At 40.9% G+C, this 7,247-nt stretch overlaps 1 pseudogene across 1 annotated transcript; it reads left to right on the top strand.

The window, feature by feature from the left end:
* The first annotated feature begins 5,287 nt into the window (after positions 1 to 5,287).
* Positions 5,288 to 6,607, top strand: LOC101561634 (annotated as a pseudogene). Its single transcript, XR_001117085.2, has one exon. The product of XR_001117085.2 is annotated as a mediator of RNA polymerase II transcription subunit 4 pseudogene (transcript).
* Positions 6,608 to 7,247: the final 640 nt, after the last annotated feature.

The following is a 7,247-nucleotide window of genomic DNA, read 5'->3' as shown; positions in this document are numbered from 1 at the left end:
CTCCCTCCCTCCCTCCCTCCCTTCCTTCCTTCCTTCCTTCCTTTCTTTCTTCCTCTTTCTTTTTGTGGTGCTGGGGATCAAACCCAGGGACTTGTGCATGCAAGGCAAGAGCTCCACTGCTGAGTCACATCCCCAGCTCCTTTCTTTTAATTTCTTCTGCTGCATCTGAGATCCTTAAGTCCAGAATTAGGCTCATGCACGGCCTCTTACCTGGAGGATTCTACTCTTCCCCTTCTCATATCTTTCTCATCTACCTTCTATTCAAAACCCTAAAAGTTGAGAAGGATTTTTTTTTTTTTTTTTGAGGCTCAGGCTGCCTTGGGCATGTCTGGTAAGGCAGGTGGAGCTGGGGATCTAACTGCAGTATCCTGTGCCTGACTGCATTTGCATGAGCAGGCGCTTAAACAACTGAGCTAACCAGCAGGCCCACAAAGTTGAGAAGGATTTTTTTTTTTTGCTTCAAAACCCTAAAAGGACTTTTGATATCAACCATGACAAGTCTAACTTTCTCTATTTGTTATCCTATTTTACTTAATAGACTTTATTTCTCATTAGTTCAAATGTGCTCATCTATTGCCCACAAGCATACTCTGCTGATTTGACTTCATGGATCAGATTCATCTCAGTGTCCTCAGAGAATGCCAACAGGAGGTAGGAGGGTAGGGGGCCAATACATGTGAGCTCAGTCACCAGTTGGCATTTATTTAATTTGTGTCCTTTCTTTTTATTCTTCACAAACACTTCAAGTCTTTCATTCTGCTTGAAGACTTCCAGTTTCTCCACCTCACCAAAGAAAAGAATGGGGGAGAGAAAAAAGAGAGAGGAAGAAAGAAAGGAAGCAAGGAAGAAGAGGATGAGGAAGCGGAAGAAAAAGTCACCAAGAAAAGCCCCTTCACAGAAAATGGATTTAGAGGTTGAGAAAGCAAGGGGAAGAGAAAGAAAGGTTCATAGCCCGGGAGCAGCCATGCTGAAAGTGTTCAGAGAACAGCTCAGCTGTGGAACACTCGTTGGATTTGTACATTGCTGTACACTTGTATCATTCTGAGCAGAACAGATGTGTTGCTAGTGTCCTTACTAGGCTTTCAAGTGTGTTCCTTCTGCCACCTCATGTTTGTTTGACAGCCATTTCGTCCTACTTGTTTCACCCACATTCATTCAGTTAAGTGCAGCTTCTGATGGTTCCTGACACCTTGTACTTACTTCTAATTCAATTCCTTATATTGAAAATACCAATTTATGGGTCTGATTCACCCTTACATTGTGAGTTTCTTGAGATGAGGCCCAGGCTTATTTGTTTTTATATTTTCTGTACTTTTTATCTCTCTGCTTTGTATGTATATTCTGTACATGTAGATGCCGTGTGAATAATATCTGAAGTAAGATTGGAAGCTTTGGAAGAGAAAGAGGTATTTTATACTTTCAATCTTTGTATTCTGAGAATTTAGGTGCTTTGAAAAAGTTTGTGAATGTCAACCCCTGTGTTCTGTTCCTCCCACTGCCCATGCCAACCCCCACCTTTGTCTATAAAAACCTAGTAAGTGAATGCTTAATACTGCCTCGATAGGCTGTTGTTCATTGAGACTAATGCTGATGACCACTATGAGAGAGAAACAATAAACAATTCACTATTATACTCCTTTTTAGAAACTCTACTGCAGAGTTTATTTGCTTAAGTGAGATCTTTTCTTCTCATACTTTCAGAGAATAGGCTTAGAACCAGGCAGCAGTAGAGTTGAATCTTGGTTCTGCAAAATGTACTAACTGCTGGACCTTGTACATAACCTTCCAAAATCTTAAATCATTTACTTTTTCTTCTTTTTTTAAAATGTATTTAGTACACGGTCTCCGGGGTCTCACTACATAGATCAGACTCATAATGATCCTCCTATTTTCAGCCTCCCAAGCGCTGGGATTATAGGTGCATGCCACCACGCCCAATCTCAATTTGGTCTCAGCACACCCCCGGGAGGTGGGGTCCAGCACAGCAGGCCGGGGATTGAACCCCTGCCCCCTGCATCTGCCTAAGCAGACGCTTTACTCCGCTGAGCTATCTGACTGGCCTCAAAATGTTATTTTATTTATTTATTTATTTCATAATTTTATTGAGAAACAAATAGCAATGAGACAGTTTCAAATCAAATTGGTAGGACAGTTTCAATAATTAACACATTGCATAATTCTTCCTAGTGATTAATTGCTGTACAAGATATGGACTTGATATCCTATTTACAAACACCATTAGAACAAATCCCTCTATTCATTAAGAGAACGTAACTATATATCTATCCTAACCACTTTGAATACACAGATACAAAATGGACATTCATCTGTATCCCCTTTTTTTGTTAAGTACCATTATTTGAATATTATAGGTGTGTGTAAACTCAGCAAAATATTCTAAAAGAGTCCAGTAGCCCATAATAGTATTGGGGCTTCCGCTTCACTAGCAATGTCAGAAATTGTTGACCTGAGTCCCCTACAGCTCAACATAACAGCATGGCTTTACTTCTTATACTTCGTTTTTATACTTCCCTTCTGGATGGTTAAGACCAAGGTAAAGCAGGACCTATGCAATAAGAGTTGTAGCTTTTGGGTCTGATAAGGTCAGTGAAATCCTCTCAGGATTTATCCTGAGATCCTGTACCTCAGATTGTAGAATCTTTGTCAGTGTCAGCCATGTGGATGAGTCACGGCCGTTGCTTGGCCAATGTGCTCTCTGTGAAAGCCTGAGAGAATGTTTTCTCTCCATGTGACTCTCCTTAAGCACACTCTACATCATCGATCACTTTCCTCTTTGGCCCCATAACACTTTTTCCTCTTTGGCCCCATAACAAAATTTTAAATAAAAAACGGAAATAACAATATGCATTCTGTAGGATCATTATGAAGACTGAATACATCTAGATATAGAAGGCACCTTGGAACTGGACTTAGCATACAAGAAGGATTGACAAAAGTTAGCACTTATTATTAGATTCTCTTCAGGATCCAGGGAATTCCATGACGTTGCCTAGCCATGCCTAAGTCTAGTCTTCCTGCCTTCCCACTGCCTGTGCCCCAGGGGCTGTGAGTCTGTCTGTATAAATTGTGACATGGAGTGTGTACGAGGCACTCTGGAGTCGATGTGTGGATCCCGGTGTGGACATCTGTATACAAGAGCCACAGGCTTCCTGCTAGCCTTACATCTGGTTTGAGAAATTTCAAAGGCTTAAGTTAAGATTGCGGAATAGTCTCTCTTCACGCTGCTGTCACCTCCACCAGCCTGGTTTCCTCATTAAATGACAGTTCAGTGAGAGATTCCTGGGGTCAATCCAGGAAGAGTAGATTTTACTATCAACTTATAAAGGCAAATAGGAAGCGGACTTCTCAGTATGAGTCAGCTATAAAACCCACATGCTGCTGTAGCTCAGTAATAAAAATGATGAATGGACGGCGCTGCTTCGCCTTGGTTGGGGTGGATAAAGGTAATGAACCAGGAGCTATTCTTCTCTCCTTCTCTTTTTGGGGTGATGGTGGTAAGCGGGTAGAGCATTCTCAGTGCATACCACATAACCCTGGTGAGCGGTTCACCAACATCACATTCTCTTTGTGGCCACTCGCATTCCAATTTAAGGGTCTGTGGTAGTTTTTCTCCCTAATAAGGTTGAAGCCAAACCCACATGTTAAGAATTTTTACCTCTTTAGGGAATTGTCAGCTCTCTTCCACATCATGAGGGAAGTATATGACCATATTTTCCAAAACAAAATTAATTTTAATAAAGTTAAATTTTTAAAACGTATGTCATAGAGTTATACTTCTGACAAAGCCTGTCTAATTAGGCTGCTTCAGACAAATTTCTCGCTGAGCACAATTAGAAATTTGAAGAATTATTAGTTTTTGAACATCGAGTTGAAGACATAGAGGAACTATTCAAACAGTGAGACTTTTCCACTCCAAGAGTGGGAGAAAGGAGAAGCCAAGAAAGTGAGCCTGCTTGGTGGGCACGTTACCAGGAAGATAATTGCTGATTCCAAAACAAAAACAAGGGCTGGCCAGATAGCTCAGCAGACTAAAGCGCCTGCTTAGGCAGAGTGCAGCAGCCGGTTTCGATCCCCAGTGTTCCCTGCCAGCCCCGCCCTCAGGGCACGCTGAGATGGCAATTGAGACTGGGTGTGGTGGCGCACGTGTAATCCCAGAGCTTGGGAGGCTGAAGACAGGAGGATCACTACGAGTCCAACCTACGTAGTGAGACCCTATAGACCCTGCACAAAGTACATTAAAAAAGAAAAAACAAACTGAGAAACGGAAATGTTGAGAGGCGATTTCAGCAGTGTCAACCAGAACGAATGAGACAAAAAAACCCCAAACAAATAAACAACAATAACAAAACTGTAGAAAAGAGCTGAAAGGAATGAAGGGGCCAGGTAAAAGCCTCAGGGTTTCCCTAGTTATCACAAAGGATTTCATCCAGGGAATAATAAGGTGAACTGTCAGTAAACTAATGCTAACAGGGACTGCAGTCGTGTTTTGAATTTCTCAGTCACTGCATGAAGGTGTTCAGCTGTTAGCTTTGCTTGCTTAACAGAAACAAAGTAAATTCTCTCTGGGGGGAGATTACATCATCGAGAATCTTGAATCAACTCTCAAGTTCAGCAGGCTCTTCTGAAGAAATTGACAATGTAATTCTCAAATGTACATGGAAATGCAGAGGTGGTGAACAGTGGTGGTGAATTTATGGCATGTGTGCTGCAGCAGGCTGGGTTTGTTTGTTTTTTTTTTTTTATCATTGAAAGCTCTAAAATGGTCACCATCCCTGACCTAGAACAACCAAAACAATATTGGGGAAAAAATTAAAAGTATCTTGAGTTCAAGATTTATCATACAGTCATGCCTGTAATCCCAGCACTTGGGAGGCTGAGGCAGGAGGATCTCTGTGAGTTCTCAAGACCAGCCTGGGCTACATAGTGAGCCTTTTCTTTTCTCAAAAAAGAAAGAGATTTATTATACTGCTCTAACAGACATAATAGAAGTAGATAGAAATAGATCAATAGAACTGGGGCAAGTCCAGAAATAGACTGAGACCTCTATGCTCAGTTGACAATCAGCCGGGCACCACAATAGCAGGGAAAGGAAAGCTTATTTAACAAATTCCCCTGAAATAACTGGATATAGCCATGAAAGGACAGCTAGGACTCCTATAACATTTCATATGCAAAAGTTAATTCAAGACAGATCATAGACTAAAATGCTTACAATCAGTAGATGCCGGTGAAAATGTAAACATGAAAAGAAACAAGTGGACGGTTGCTGGTCCCTGAGAAGCATGGCGGCTTCTTCGAGTGGTGAGAAGGAGAAGGAGTGGCTAGGAGGCAGCTCGGCATCAGCAGGCAGTAACAGTACACGGGAGCAGCTGTTTTCTGCGCTTGAAGATCTGGAGGTCTTGTCAAGGGAACTTATAGAAATGCTGGCAATTTCAAGAAACCAAAAGCTGTCACAGGCTGGGGAGGAAAACCAGGTCCTTGAGTTGTTAATTCACCGAGATGGGGAATTTCAGGAACTAATGAAATTGGCACTTAATCAGGGAAAAATCCATCATGAAATGCAAGTTTTAGAAAAAGAAGTAGAGAAGAGAGATAGTGATATTCAGCAACTACAGAAACAGGTAAAGGAAGCAGAACAAATACTGGCAACTGCTGTTTATCAAGCAAAAGAGAAACTCAAGTCAATAGAAAAAGCAAGAAAAGGTGCTATCTCCTCTGAAGAAATAATTAAGTATGCTCATAGAATTAGTGCAAGTAATGCTGTTTGTGCCCCACTGACCTGGGTTCCAGGAGACCCACGAAGACCATACCCAACTGATTTAGAGATGAGAAGTGGATTGTTGGGTCAGATGAACAATCCTTCCACAAATGGTGTGAATGGTCATTTACCAGAGGATGCCCTTGCTGCTGGTAGACTACCAGATGTGCTTGCTCCACAGTATCCATGGCAATCAAATGATATGTCAATGAACATGTTACCACCAAACCACAGTAACGACTTTTTGTTGGAACCTCCTGGGCATAATAAGGAAAATGAAGATGACGTAGAGGTTATGTCAACGGACTCCTCAAGCAGTAGTAGTGACTCTGATTAAAAGCATGTGAGACAGCTTGCAGAACCGAAGAGTACAGAATTCTGTTTCTTATACATTAGCAAGGAGATAGATGCCTTATGCAGAGGCGTAAGGACCAGCCATATAAATACTGGCTGTGATGGAATTGCACAGCTCATGAGAAGTCAAAATGGACTTCCCTTTTAAAGCCCCAAATCATGGTTTTAGTTTTAATCCACCAGGCATATGTTAGGGGATTAGTCAGAATTTACTTTTGGAAAGAAAGAGTATTTAGTTCTGTTCCTGTTATGATGTATTTGTGCATAGTTCTGGAAAGAAGATTTGAGGGACATGACCCCTACACATATCATTAATGGGCTTCCGAGAATTATTTTTTTAGAATAGGGCAGTAGATTACTGAATGTGTGTCATATTTGAAAGTGAAATCTCTTGGCTTCTGTTGCAGAAACAGAACAGTTTGTACTGTTTGTAATTGTAATTTTTGTAAATAAATTGCTTCTGTTTGTATATTTCTTTTGGTTTTTAAGATACTGTCTGGCTCTGTAATTCAGGCTGGTCTTTAACTCACTATGTAGCTCAGGCTACCCTTGAACTCAGCAAATCTCTCAGCCTGCTGAATGCTGGGATTACAGATGTGCAGCCATGCCTGGCTGTATATTTCTTTTTAAATTTAAATATACCTTGGGCGCAGGTAGGAAATTTCTGTAAACCATTTACATTTTGTAATCCTTAAACAGAATTTCAGAGTGTGAATGCATATGACGTAACATCTGAACTAGTAATCACAGCCTAATGGGTTTCTCAGTGGCCCATACTCTTAGGAAAACAGTGTTTTGTAATTGCTGAATAAACATTTGTTTTCTTTTAAGAATATGAAAAATTTTAGAAGAAAAATCACCTATTTCTTTCACACATCCTTTCTCTTTTTATTTTTTGATACATATGCCTTGGCCTTCTGAGTGCTAGCATTGCAGGTGTGAGCCACCACACCCATTTGTAGTTTCCTAGGAGTCACTTTTAACCATTTTTAACTTCTGGTACTTAACCATCTTTTTTTTTTTTTTTTTTTTTTTTTAAATGTATTTGGTACAGGGTCTCACTACACAGCTCGGACTCATAGTGATCTTCCTGTTTGCAGCCTCTCCAGAGCTG

This window comes from Octodon degus, unplaced genomic scaffold (assembly GCF_000260255.1).
Source record: "Octodon degus isolate 3935 unplaced genomic scaffold, OctDeg1.0 scaffold00037, whole genome shotgun sequence".
Classification (NCBI taxonomy): domain Eukaryota; kingdom Metazoa; phylum Chordata; class Mammalia; order Rodentia; family Octodontidae; genus Octodon; species Octodon degus.
Note: the sequence above shows the minus strand (reverse complement) of the source record. Positions and strands in the feature narration are given on the sequence as shown.